The sequence below is a fragment of the Lissotriton helveticus genome, chromosome 2_1, assembly GCF_964261635.1.
Source record: "Lissotriton helveticus chromosome 2_1, aLisHel1.1, whole genome shotgun sequence".
NCBI classification, from domain to species: Eukaryota; Metazoa; Chordata; class Amphibia; order Caudata; family Salamandridae; genus Lissotriton; species Lissotriton helveticus.
Window position 1 is genome coordinate 1,435,777,014 of NC_136059.1, and position 14,817 is coordinate 1,435,791,830.

The 14,817-nt window shown below is 48.9% G+C and overlaps 1 protein-coding gene across 1 annotated transcript in view; it reads left to right on the forward strand.

Moving 5' to 3' along the window:
* IDUA (alpha-L-iduronidase) overlaps positions 1–14,817 on the forward strand; it is a 1,961,268-nt gene that overhangs the window by 1,644,083 nt on the left and 302,368 nt on the right. The window lies entirely within an intron of this gene.

Below are 14,817 nucleotides of genomic sequence, written 5' to 3' on the forward strand. Positions count from 1 at the left end.
CATCTCCGTCACTATTCACACATGGTTTTTCAGGCTGTGAATTGTCTTCTTATATGGTAGCTTCTCCCACTTTCTTCCCCTTGAAGTCACTAGCAAGACATATTACCAGTATTAGCAATGGGTGCCACTAAGCTTAACATTCCCACTGGAAGTTCAACAAGCTTCAGATTCTGGGATCATGAAGCCATTGCAGCCACATGGCTCTTCTAGGCACTTCCTTCTCTTGATTCTTGGCTTTGCTCTCCTGCAGCCATTGAAGGCTTCAAGGCTTTAAAAAAAAGTACAAATCACTAGATAAAACCTATTTTTTCCTATGCCGCGAGCCTAAACTCGACTTAGTGATTGTATCCGCATCAGAAATAAAACCCACATCTGCTCCTGAAACTTCTGTTTCACCTGATACTGACAGTAAATCGATTCTGCTGACAGACGGGTTGTGTTACAACTGTTACAGCTGTTACGTTCAAATATTTTTAATAGATAAACTTATTCAGAGTAAAATAAAATTGAGGGATCAATATCCCTATCCCTGTATAACTCTCAACTATAAAACAGAACAAGAGGTTTATGAAATGTATCACTTTTGTTGTGGTCCATCGCTGGAGACCTCCTCTAATGGAATAAAATGGCCCACTACTTGCCAGTTTGTCCAAGTGCGCGTTGGGAAGTTGTGCGGAAGGGAATGAGGAAAAGGGCCAACAGGACAAACTGGGCTTTGCAACCACTTCACCCTGTTTCTGTCACAGTCATGCCACCCCACCATTAGCTTTATATAACCACATGCCTGACTACTAAGACAGATAAGAGGGGACCAACATATTCCCCTCTTTTAGAATCTTTGACTCTTTGGCAGTAGTAAGAAATGCTTAACAAGCTGCTGCCTATTACAAAAGATTTTTTTTTTCACTAACACCACATGCAATCTTTCCGAATGCCACAGTGCGGCGTTGCGCTTAGTGGGCATTAGTCCCACTTTAATTGTTGGAGCTGCTGGGACCACCTCAATGTGAACCAAGAGAAGGCTCTTTTCACTTCCCAGTTGCACTTAATCTCCTGTATTACTCAACTCGACGATCATCTTATCCCTCTTGTCACCATCACTGCTGATCTTCTTTTTTGTCTATATGCCCTGTGTAAATCCTCTACATCAAGTCGGATCGCTGTCTCTGCTGCCACACCCCCAGCAACCTGCAGGGCTTCAGGCAAGCAGCTCCAGTCCACTACAGACAGTCCCCTTTAGGATTGCATTCGGCCCCAATGTTGATAAATTTGGGCCTGCAGGTCTTTGCACCCACCACTGCACCCTTTGCAGTCTCCCAGGTGTCTCATCCCCTAAGGGGCAAGCATGGGGGCACCACCTTGACTCCACATATGTATTGGGGAAGTCATTGCACACCATCAAATGCAGGTCCGATGCTTGGAGGTAAATGGTGAAATTCACTTCCACTTGTATGGAATCACTTTCTGCCGGCGGACATGTCCTTGGCTGACCCCTCCTTATCCATCTGCTGTCGCTGGAGGCCCATGAAGACTGTTTCTCCAGAGCACCAAGGAGATATGTCCCACAGGAGCCTAACATCCCTACCCCCTCCTTTTACAGCTGTTAAAACTGTCAGTGCAGCAGCACAGTTGGGAAGAAATGATGGAGCGTTGTTTCGGATTTACCTCCGAAAGATAGGAGACAAGACATCTTGATCAAGTTTTGGGAGGGAATGCTGCTCACCATTTGGGATGGAAATGTTCCCCGCATGGTAAACAGCAGGTTTCCCTGGCTTGAGTGCCTGACTGCATGTGAAACCATTATTATGACTTTTATTTTTGCCCCTGTTATCACTCTAATTTGGCGTCTGCCAAGAGGCCTTGGACTGTCCCCTACAATGCTAAGTTCAGAAACTTTCCTGTGACTTGCAGGGGTGCACCAAGTGTGCCCCCACAGTGTACGTCTGTCCTTTTCCTGGGTGTCGCACATTAAGCAGTGGTGACAGTGTACCCTGTTTGTGATTTTTTGAGTGAACAAACCTTTTTATCTGTGTCATTGAAAATATGTCCTACTGAGATCGCTTGTGTAAAGTTCTGATTTAATATCAAACACAGACTCTTGCGCTGACACCCCTTGTACTTGTCTAGTGTATGTACAGTGAGCTTGGGACACATGTATGGTAGTCAGAATTTGTGAGATTTGAGTATTGCAGCTAGTGGGATTTAATTTGGATGTCTGTGATCATAATGTGGCACAAGTTGGAGGGTAAGAATACCTCCCCCAGACAGTGGTAGTAGATTATTTGCTTCCCATGGCTCGAGGGTGGAGACCCAGATGCTGAAGTGAAGAGGATGGATACCTTTGCAGATTTCATGAAGATTTGTTAGCAAGGGGCTGCTGATTAGTTCTGCCTTACCACTGCCATTTGGCTGATTGTAGGAATGAGAGTAGGACTTCAGTTTCTGTTGTTAAAGGTGAGGACGTTTCTAGGTCAGGCCTGCCATTAAATGTCTCTGATTCAGATTGGCTGATGACAGACAGGTGCAGAAAACTCACACTTCAATAAGAAGCATCAATTTATACAATGTCTGTATCTGGAGAGAAGCCTGAGTAGGACACATGTAAAAAAAACAAGCAAACTGGTTCTGAAACTTTAGTCAATGGATCCACATCCTCTGTCTAACATAATGTAAAAAAAGTGGGATCCAAGCCCCCCTATTTTGTTCCTCTCCCAAGTTTTTCTTGACCAAGCAAGCGAGTGCTCTGCATAGTACTCATAGAGCTGCGGTGTAAACAGAACTGTTGTCGCAAAGTCTCACAGAGGTTAGGGAACATCACCAGAAGTCAACACCTTGCTCAAGGGGATCTAAAGGTCTGCCTAAAAAGCCTAGAAGTCTGCCTGCCTGCCTGCCGAGACATAAAAGTAGTGTTCCTAGCCCTGCAAGAGAAAAATACTTTCCAGGAAGAGAAGTTTGTGTTCTTAGGGTGGGGATGTGGCCTAACAGCTTTAGCTGCCAACCTTGGAACTAGGGAACCAGGTTTGCATTCCAGCATCTGCTCAATTTTCTGTGATTCATGGCAAATCCCTTAACCTCCACATGCCTAAAAAAAGTGTGAAGTATGGCTCTCATGTAAAACGTCTGTTTTTAATTTAAAGCACTCTAACACCCATGGGTCAAGTTCACACTTGGGGCTGTGACTGTTTGAGGATATCACTGCAAGAAGATTCAGTCTAGAGGCTGTAACTATCTCTGCTGAGTGCCTTCCTGCAGCTGACCAAGGGGCCTTAGCTACTGAGTGCTGCGGCTTCTGATCTAGGCACTGTTACAAAGGCACCCATTCCAGAAGTTGTCTTGCCCCATCATCCAGAAACTATTAAATATAGCCGGGTTACCCTTTGTCCCTCAGAACTCGGGTATACAGTTCTGAGCTACAAACAGTTCTGTCGGGTGAACAAAATCACCTCAAGTGGAATTATAAAATAATGTTTTTCATTAAACATTAAATACTAAAAGGGCCTATAAAGGATCTCTCAAACGTGTGAAACTTCTCCTGTCTCAAAAACACAAATATGTCAAGGATATGATATCTAAAAACCACTGACACAATACAACCATTAACTTGTTTTAAATATATTATATTTCATATATCAAAACATGCATATCTATCTCTTTTCATATTTCTCTTTTTAACGACTGTCCAGAGAACATAAAGAACAATACATCACATTAACATATACATAGTGAAAATCACAAATCATGCAGTGATCACATACACCCACATGAGACCTTGGAACCAAACCAGACAAAAGGACAGCCTTAAATGTATTCAAAGAAAGACACATATGGCCTGTCCAAAACGGTATCCATTAGTAATGTAACATGAGATCTCGACACCAACCGGGGTTCACTCGACGTGGGGATGTGGTTATTTTTACCCTGCTTCAATTGTAGTCCTCTTGGCCCAATTGTGGCTTCATTTAAAATATACAACAGCAGCACCTGTCTTGTCTGCTGTCTGCCTGCATTTTGGACACGCCATATGTGTCTTTCTTTGAATACAATTAAGGCTGCTCTTTGGTCTGTTTTAGTCCTGAGGAAGACCCGCCATGATGTATATGGAATAACGCTTGAACACAGGGTCAAAACTTTGACGACATTACGTTATGTCCTATGCCAGCAATCCTTGGAATATGTAATGAAGATATAAGGATACACTGAACAAAACATTTTTAGGACCTTTTGATTATTTTTGATTCCAAGGTCTCATGTTTGAATGATTTATGTTTTTTGAGTCAGGCGAAGTTGCACACGTTTGAGGGATCATTTATAGGCCCTTCTAGTATTTAATGTTCAATTAAAAACATTATTTTACAATTCCTCTTGAGGATATTTTGTTCAAGCAATAGAACTGTTTGGACCATCATCCAGAAAGGCTTCTTGCTGGCAGTGAAATTAAGAGTCCACACTGCCAAACAGGAAGGGTACAGCACATCCACCCTACTTCCGTAACTGTTGAGAGCAGCTTGCATGTAAACCAAAAACTTAGCCTGCTCAGGGGATGAGAAACTTAAAAACACCTGGGACGTTCTGCTGTGCCCACTACAGACTGTTATTTGATGCTAAAGGAATGATACGCTTTTGAACTAAACTGCGTACTTAACCTCAGACTAATCCTGCTTAAAGGTCTGGAGAAGGGTTTTGAGTCAGGACGAAGAAGGGGCGCACAGCTAGTAAATAGCACTCAGTGTAAAACAATTCTCGTGAAATGTGAGGTGCAAAAAGGTTGAGGGGATAAACCCTATAACCCCCCAAGGACAATGAAAGCATACGCTACCACTGTATACAGTATAAATAACAGTTCACCTATGCACACTCTTGTATATACAATAATAGTGTCAAGGTGGACACAGCAGCAAAGGACACAAAACCTATTAAGTAAATCACGAAAAAACAGATCTTAATCTTGTAGTAGGTTGATCCAAAAGTGATCTCTTTAATGTTCTACAGAGATCAGCCGACACGTGTTTTGTCGCTCAGGGGATAGAATCCCGCGACTCCTCAGGGCTTCAGATGTCAAATTGATTGTAGTGTGAGTCGCTCTGTCTGTGATAATTCCGACCCGACAGGGCCCAGGACTTGTAGAAGAGCAAGGTAGTGTCACCACCTGATCACGGTACGAGTGAGCGGTTCCAGATGCACCCGTCTGTTCCCATAGACCTTTGATATCTTAGGTGCTCATTACCAACTTCGTTTTCTACTGTACAGCGCATCGCAAACGCCATAAATATTTGACGTTACGGTACACATCCCTGAACTGCCGTAATTTTTGGCTGAAGCTTTCCAGGACGCCTATTCAACACTTTTTCTCTCTCTCAGCATCTGTTGATCCTGGGAGTCTAGATATCTATGACGACTCACCTTGCTCTTCTACAAGTCCTGGGCCCTGTCGGGTCGGAATTGTCACCGACAGAGCGACTCACACTACGATCAATTTGACATCTGCAGCCCTGAGGAGTCGCGGGATTCTATCCCCCTGAGCGACGAAACACGTGTCGGCTGGTCTCTGTAGAAAATTAAAGACATCACTTTTGGATCAACCTACTACAAGATTAAGATCTGTTTTTTCGTGATTTACTTAATAGGCTTTGTGTCCTTTGCTGCTGTGTCCACCTTGACACTATTATTGTATATACGAGAGTGTGCATAGGTGATCTGTTCTTTACACTAATCCTGCTTAAGCCCATGGAACAGGGGGGATGCGAATAGCTGGAATCTCGGCCCCAATGGGATGGAGGTTGGTTACTGGAAAGAATGGGGTTGTTGTGCCTCACTGATAGAACACAGCATTCTGCATCCCTGTATGTTATGTCCATTGAATTATACAGGGTTTAGTTTTGCTGTGAGATTTGAAGTAGTTTCTTTAGCATAACGATTACTTCTGGGGTGGGAATTAACTTATAGTGTCAGTTGGTTGATTCTTGAATTCTGAACTCTTGCTTCCCTGACCGCTCTAATATCCCTTAAAAGTCTTCAATTGGTGGCCTTTGCCACCATTATAGCCAATTTCTTAAAGGGTTGTACGTGGCCCATTTTGTAAAGCCACCAGTGGCTCTGAAATTCGGGGTGTGGGATGTGATGCAGCAACTCCTTATATCCTAGAGCAGTGTTCTTCAATCTGTGGGGCGCGCACCCCTGGGGGGGCGCGACACCTTCCCAGGGGGGGCGCCACTCCACTTAAATCTAACCTTTGTTCCCTGCCTCCGTCAGTCCGTCCCTGCACGTATGTGAAAAGAGGAGGGAGGGGAGATCGATGGGGCAGGAGGTGCCCGTTCTTTTGTCCTATTAACTCTCCCAGGAGGGGGTTAATTCACAGAGCTGACATCTCCAGCTGCAGTGGGAGGCAAGGAGTCTCCTCCACTAAAACCAAAAGCAAACAAACAGACACGCTTTCGGTTTTAGCAAAGGAGACCCCTCGCCTCCCACTGCAGCTGAAGCATGTCAGCTCTATTTATTTATTTTTATTTTGAAGGTCTTTTATAGCGCGAACAAGGATATCAGAGCGCTTTACATTAGGACCAGCAAGCGTGAAACATGTCTGATTGGTTTATGAATCTCAGCTGATTCAAGTCTTGGGGGTTTTCTCCAATTCAACTGAATGTTCTGCTATCGGGGTCCTTAGAGTTAATAATTCTGCATGTTTTGTTTTTGTTTTGATGTTTGAGTTGGAGACTATTGTGGCCTCTTTGGTGAGAGGTTAAGAATTCAACTACAGGACAAGTCACAAAACCCGACCAACACAATCCTGTCATTGGTCAATAGGTGAGCGTGTAGTACCTTACAGTTCTGCTCACAAACGAAAAAGAACCCTGAACACTACCATAGCATGGTAAAGAAATGCGCCCTCCTCTATGAACTCCTACCGGTTTCGTTACAGAAATTCCAATTTACAAAACTCAAGCACAGAACATTTGAAAACACAGATTGAAATGAGATCTGAGATTTGTTCTTTCATGCGCCCTGTCCAGGCGGTCTCTAATGCTATTCTCCGACTGAATGCTTGCAGTGCGGAATGCAGTACCCACGCCCTCTGAAAATGTTCTCATTTTACATTTCCTGACATTGCGCGCCTAATCTTGCTTCGTCTAATCACATTTATAAATATTTTTTTCCCAGCAACTCTTCCAGACCGAAGGTAACAGGCCTGTACACTTTGAAAAGTGCTCCGCCTTGACTCTGCGTCTGTCACACTTTGGAAAAAGCGGCAGATTTAACCAGATGTCACTGCTCGTGTCGAAACAGAAATGTGCGCAGACACGAGACGCGCCCTGCTTTCATCCTGCCCGCGCCGAACTCCGCTTGGTTAGGCTTGTTATTTAAATTGTTAAAATAGAGACATCGGCAGTAAATTTCAGAGAAGCTGTTGGACCCGGCCTCATGGCGTGGTCCTACCCCTCCCGCATGGTGGGCCCAGGACGACATCGGCCCTCCACCCAGCATCGGGCAGCCCTTTTGCCCGACACTACACGCCCCAACATTGCTGGTCCGGCCACCATCCCGGACCCCCACTACCGACCTGGCCCCATCGTGGGCCCCTCCCGACCTAAGCACGAGGCTGCGCCCAACTCCATCTTGGGCCCACCACGCCACGACCACGTGGCCTCGGTCCCGGCCCAGGCATCAGCACCGCCCAGACATCGAGGCACCAAGATCCACCCAGGTGGTCGAGTGGCCACTCGACAGATCCCGGAGAAAAGGGTGTTTCGATGGCCCTCCAGCCGTCCCCGGACGCCTGGTTTCGATCGCCCTCCGGCCTCCCTGGGCGCTGGCTCCACCCCCCTGCTGGGTGTCTGGACACCATCATCCCGGCCCCTCTGACCCCCAGGCGCGAGGGTCCGGACATCAAAGGACGCCAGTCCTATATCTGGGCCAGCCCTGGATTAGGACGTCAGTTGTATCCTGGACTGGAAAGCCCTGCTGACGCTGTCACGGCCGACCCCAGAAGAACCCATTTTCCTGGAACCTTACGAGAACTTGAGAGCCTGCTGGCGCTGCCGTGGCCCACCTTTGCCGAACCACCTTGAGAGCCTGCTGGCGCTGCCGCGGCCCACCTTTGCCGAACCATCTTGAGAGCCTGCTGGCGCTGCCACGGCCCACCTTTGCCGAACCATCTTGAGAGCCTGCTGGCGCTGCCGCGGCCCACCTTTGCCGAACCACCTTGAGAGCCTGCTGGCGCTGCCGCGGCCCACCTTCGCCGAACCATCTTGAGAGCCTGCTGGCGCTGCCACGGCCCACCTTTGCCGAACCACCTTGAGAGCCTGCTGGCGCTGCCGCGGCCCACCTTCGCCGAACCATCTTGAGAGCCTGCTGGCGCTGCCGCGGCCCACCCTTGCCGAACCATCTTGAGAGCCTGCTGGCGCTGCCGCGGCCCACCTTTGCCGACCCATCTTGAGAGCCTGCTGGCGCTGCCGCGGCTCAACCTCTCGGAACCCCCGGCTCGAGGATTGAGAGCTGTGCGCAGGGTATCCCTTCCTACATCCCAGCCGAGACTGTCCCGCTACCCTGATCCCCTCTTGCGAGACTTTACAGACCCCTCGGTCTACTTGTGCATATCGCTGAGAACCAGCAGCCTTTATTTCCTGATAAAGCTTACGATCTCGACTTCTGGTGTGGTGTCCATTTGTGGTGTGTGGTTACTCTGCTGTGCGATCCTAGGAGAGGGCCCTCACCCAGGAGGCCTCTCAGTAACGCTCGGCTACTTCTTGACGGAGAGGTGGACCTAGGGGTGGTCAGTCAGACATCTTCTGCCTCCCCCGGGGTCGCCTTTCTAACATTGGTGGCAAGCGACGGGATCCGAGCCGACGCAGTTCGTACAGGAGAGTAATTCACTCACTACCGAGAAAAACACACCGCGACCATGACTACTCAGGAAACCAGACCGACAGAAAAGATGGAAGATTACAGCCACAAGGAATTAAAACAATTTTGCAAGGACCTAGGCATCGCTACCACGGGCCTCAACACCAAAGAGGATTTTAAATCAGCCCTGCAAGCCTGGGCGGACGCCGATAACGCGCTGCCCCAGAATGAAGATAACCCGGGCCCGAATGGACGCCCGGAGACCGACGCAAACCCAGCTAGGGAAAGAACCGCAGACCTGGACACGGGCCTCCCCCACGGAGACGCCCAAGAACGAGAGAGGAACCGGCTCCACGAGTTGGAGCTCGCCCGACTCCGACAAGAAGGAGGGATACAGCTGGCGGAAAGGAAATTAGCCCTCGAGCAACTACGGCTGGAAGGAGACCTAGAGGAAAGGAGAAGACAACGAGACCTCGAAGAAAAGAAACTCGTGCTCGAGCATGAGCGCGGCCTCAAAGAACTGGAAATCAAGGCCAAGACAACAGAGACCGGCACCGCCGGGGGTAAGGCCTCACCCCCGCCGGGGGACACGAAGGTGCACATACCCAAGGAGGTCGTCAAAGAATACTATAAGAACGACGACATCCAACAGTGGTTCAAGGCCTACGAGGTCGCCATGACCGCCCATCGAGTACCCCTCAAAGACTGGGGCGCCGGCTTATGGGGGAAGTTCATCAACGAGGGGAGAGACGCCCTGCTAGAGCTCCCCGACGCCGAGATGACCTCGTACGAACACATGAAGACCGCCCTCCTCACTCGCTACGGACTCACCCCCGAAATGTACCGGCAGCGATTTCGAGACTGTAAGAAAATCCCCGGTACCACTTGGGTGGAGTACGTGAACTTTTACAGCAGAGCCTTCGAAGGGTGGATCAGAGGCTGCCAGGTCACCACCTACCCGCAGTTGGTCGACCTCATCCTATGGGAGCATCTTTCCAATAATTGCTTCGTCGAATTCCGGCAGCACCTCCTCGACAGCAAATTGACAGAGCCACGAAAAATCGCTGTCGAGGCGGATAGGTGGGTGAGCAACCGAGTTCCCCGGAGTCCGATGGGAGACTACGGCCGGGGATCCCCGGGGAACCACCGACCCCGAGGTGGCGGAGGAGGCCAGAGCAGGGGCGAGACACCCCCGCGGGGTCATCCCCTACCTCCCCGTCGCCATCCCTGGGTTGGAGGGTAGGCCCCCCCAGCCAGGCCCGGGCCCCGCCCGAATGTTACGTGCCACAGATGCCAGCGACAGGGCCATTATGCGAACGACCCTTTCTGCCCGATGAACCAGCGACCCGGCACCACCGGTCCCCGAGCCGCCAGATCGCGGCCGCCGCCCTGAGTGCCGAGGGAGGCGAAGAAGAGGGCGACGACACCGAGCAGGCCGAGTGGGAGCCCGCAGCCATGATCTTAGCATGCCTGGGTGATCGAGACATGATCCCCCGAGACCCGATCCCAGGTAACACCCAGAAATACCGCCAATGGGTCACCATCAATGGACGCCGGGCCGAAGCCCTCCGGGATACTGGAGCCAGCGTGACGGCGGTCCGCTGCCACTTGGTGACCCCAGAACAAATTCTCCCCAACGTCTTGTGCCCAGTACGGTCGGCTGACAGCTCTGAAAGTTTGTGCCAGATGGCCCGCATCCCCTTCGAGTGGGGAGGGGTGTCGGGCATGCTGAAAGTGACTGTCCGAGACGATGCCCCCGTGGACTGCCTCCTCGGGAACGACCTGGAAAGTTCCCTCTGGGCCGGCGTAGAGCGGAGAGAGCATCTGGGGATGCTAGGCCTTCACGAGTGGGTTTGTGCGACCACCCGCTCCATGTCCGCCCGGGCCTCCCCCCCCACGGAGGAAGCCCCGATCGAGGAGCCGGAGTGGCCCGCACCTCCACCGCCCGCCGTCCCCGAGGACGCCGACCCTGAACCCGGCCCCCGGGGCCCAGCCATGAGGAAATCACCGAGCTCGGCCACCTGCCGGAACTGGCTCAGTGGCGCCAAGAAGGTGGTCCCACCCGCGAACAATTCCGACAAGAACAGAGCACCTGTCCCTCCCTCGAGGGAATTCGACGACAAGCCGCCGCTCAAGCCGCTGGAGACCCTACGGGGTCCCACTGGGTCTATTGGGACAACGACCTTCTCTACAGTGAACAGAAGATTGCCGAACTAGGGGCCAGCCGGGTGCTGGTCGTTCCCCTCCGATTTCGAGACTTCCTCTTGAACTTAGCACATGATGTGCCCCTCTACCGGGCACCTGGGGCAGCACAAAACTTACAGCCGCCTGGTGACTCATTTCTACTGGCCGAAAATGCGCAACGATGTGCACAATCACTGCAGATCCTGCCCGACCTGTCAAGCCAGCGGGAAGAGCGGGGGGAAAGTCAAAGCCCCGCTCCAGCCGTTTCCCGTGGTCACCACCCCCTTCGAGCGAGTGGGGATAGACATCGTGGGGCCCCTGGACCCCCGCACCCCTCAAGGGCACCGCTTCATCCTCGTGCTGGTGGACCATGCCACCCGATATCCGGAAGCCATCCCCCTCCGAACCATAACGGCCCCAGTAGTAGGCCGAGCCCTAATGGGGATCTTCTCCAGAGTCGGCTTCCCCCGAGAAGTCGTGAGTGATCGGGGCACAAACTTTATTTCCAAGTATATGCGATCCCTGTGGCAACAGTGCGGGGTCACATATAAGTTCACCACCCCGTATCACCCCCAAGGAAATGGACTTGTGGAGCGGTTTAACCGAACACTGAAGGGAATGATCAAGGGCCTCGAGGAGCCACTACGACGCAAATGGGATGTTCTGCTGCCTTGCCTCCTGTTTGCGTACCGCGAAGTACCCCAGAAGTCCCTGGGGTTCAGCCCCTTCGAACTATTGTATGGGCACCCGGTCCGGGGCCCCCTCAGCCTGGTCAAAGAAGGCTGGGAGACGGCTGCCCGAGGTGCTCCACCAGATGTCTACCAGTACCTCCTGACCCTCCGCAACCAGACTCGGAAGTTCCGGGAACTTGCCGAAACCAACCTTGAAGCCAGTCAGGAGGAGATGAAACGCTGGTATGACCAGAACGCCTCATCCATCGAATTCGAACCGGGCCAGCAGGTCTGGGTTGTAGTGTAGTTCCTATCATCCCAATAGGCTCTGCGCATTGGAATAATACCTACAGCAGTAAAGGCCTAGGCCAGACGTTAACTAGGTCTACTACTGTCGATACTAGACTTAAAGTTTTGGGTTTGCCAGCTTAGCTCAGAGTTCACTAGAAACTTTCTCGAATGTTCAAGGAGGACTTAACTTCCCTGATTAGACAAGAAGGGATTTAGTTTCTGACAACCATGAAACATGACAACTTTGCTCTCCCCTAATCAAGAGTATATCTCGAGAGTCGTGTGAACAAAAGGCAATTTATTTTACTCAGTCAGTACGTGCATTCTTAGTCTCATCAGAATGTAGAGAAAAGGAAGAGACGGGCGTGTTCAATAAAAAGGTGTTATTTATTGATCAGTCTCTTTTCTCATACAAGAGAAATGGATCGATATTATTGCAATACTTATTGTTAAGTAAAGTGCATACATTAAAAGCAATAGTATAAAATAATACTGTAAAAACATTGATATGGTTTCTAAGCCATAAGATGTTTTAAAATGAATAAAATATATTACATACACATATACATTTGACTAAACGTGCTCAACTGGTGTTTCTAGATACGCCTACCCCGTGTACCTGACCTAAGCCTAATACGAGGGCGGGAATAGAAAGTTACAGTTTAAGTTAAGTTTGTTTTTGCCAAGTGAATAACTAAAGAATTCTCTGTGAGGGGTTATTCAGTTCTGTACCTGGAAGTTAGGATGAATGAGGAATGGTATCTCTTTCTCTGGTCTCGATATTCCAGGCTGCCTGCGAGGGCTACCCGGAAACGCCGGTGCTGGATTCTCGGCAGGAGAAAGCAGCGCGTCTCTCAGCGCGTCAGGAAGGCGGGGCTGCTGCCAGCGGGGTCTGCTCTGCTCTTGGCTTTGGCAAGTATGGCTGCTCCGTCTCGTCACCACGCGTGTGTTTGCATAGGGCAAGATCGGTAATATTTATACCTTTAAGGTGCCGAGATTGACGTAAGGATGGACATAGATACGTCAATAAAGATGTCATACGACTTGCTCGTTAGCACATTCTTTTACTGAAGTTCTCGGTGAAATCAAAACAATGGCCGCAGGGTTTTGCCCAGGTTGTCATAGGTTTGATTTGTTATGAGAACTCCGTATGCCTTATCAGGGGCTGGAGGAATATCGCTTGTCTAATTAGATCGCAAGCGTTATGACTTAATCAGATAACACGTTCCTGTGCCGTAGTGTGACTGCGTCAGATAACGGTATCTGCATCATGGGGGTTTTCTGCCTCATGGGCTGACTGCTAGTTAACTTGTTGGTTTGTTTAACTAGAATAGGGTCAGGAATAGGGGGATCGATTCAGAACCTATAGGAATACATGACACCCACTCCACGCTAACTATGGACATATTTACTAATCTAGGCATAGTATAACATAGTACAACATACTATAGAGTAGTGTGTATACCTTACCACCCCAAAATACATAAATGCATTTTGAAATTCTTCAAATATACGGAAAATTTGCAGACATATATATCGTATGCACTCAAGCTATGGAATAATGCTAAAGTAATCACGCATTTGTATACATTATTGCTTATTTGGTATATGAGAATTACACATGAAATGGTTTCTTAAATACAGAAAAAAGTTTCGAGACCATTCCATCACAGAATAAAATATTTGTGAACATACCAGCGGGCAGCTAAAGTCTATAAAGTATCTAAAAATAGAAATCTTAGTTCTTTAGGAATAGTTTCTTACTTTAAGCAGAAGATAAGTGTCCCGAAAAACCGAAAAAATGAATTGGGGCTTCTGAAAGAGTTGCTGTCCGTGAACTGGAGTGAAAAATAGTTCATGTGACTTTATTATTTAAATTTGAAGGCCGAATTCAGGGAACGCCGTGTGCGAGCTTGCTCAAAAGTCTCTATTTCTGTTCGGGTGAGAACATCATATCATTTAGGCTTTCGAAAAAACTGTCAACAGCTTCCTGGGAAAGTTCCACTAACTCGGAAATAGGTGTAATCATGCATTCTTGTGCATGATTGTCTCCATTGACATTCTGATTCGCATTGCTGACAGAAGGTCGTACCTGTTCGATGCTGCTTTCATCTTGAACTTCACTACCCATCAATCGCAGTGGTGAAGCTTCCACGAATGCCGTCATCAGGATTGGTAGCCTTTGAGGGCAGCACAAAGCATGAACCTTGATCGGGCTCAACAATGTTTCTGCATCCATCGGCGCATCCGATTGTAGCGTCAGACATGTGTCTAACACGCATTCTTCTCCGCATAGAAGACACCTTAATACAGGTAAAACACATCTTTGCCACATTGGTCGAAATGATAGAAACCAAGTCATGTTCAGGTCTCTAAGCCGGGAGAGTCCCAGGATTTTTGATATCCGGTCCCGGTATCCAATGGCTAGGATTGTTTCTTCTCTTGTCGCCAGAGTTTTGTCTGTGACATGGGTTGCCATAACGAAAAATAAGGACTAAGAATAGGATTCCTGCAATTAGTCCCAGGATCAGGGGAAGTCCGACAAAAATCGAATGGACGTAATCTGGAAAAATACCCAGTATGGCTTTGAATGGTGTTAATGCCATCGAAAATACTTTCTTAAATACCTTTGAGACCCCATTGGTATCAGAAATATTTAAGATTTCATTCAGGATTTCCGCGAAATGTACGGGGGAATTAGTTGATAATAATGTATGTATCTCTGCAGTCGTCCTTGCGACTTGTAGATCATACGTCTCTTTTGATGACGAGAGCCTGGTAGGCGTCTGAAGAAGCACTGTTTTCATTCTGCTTAAAGTATCTATTCGAATAG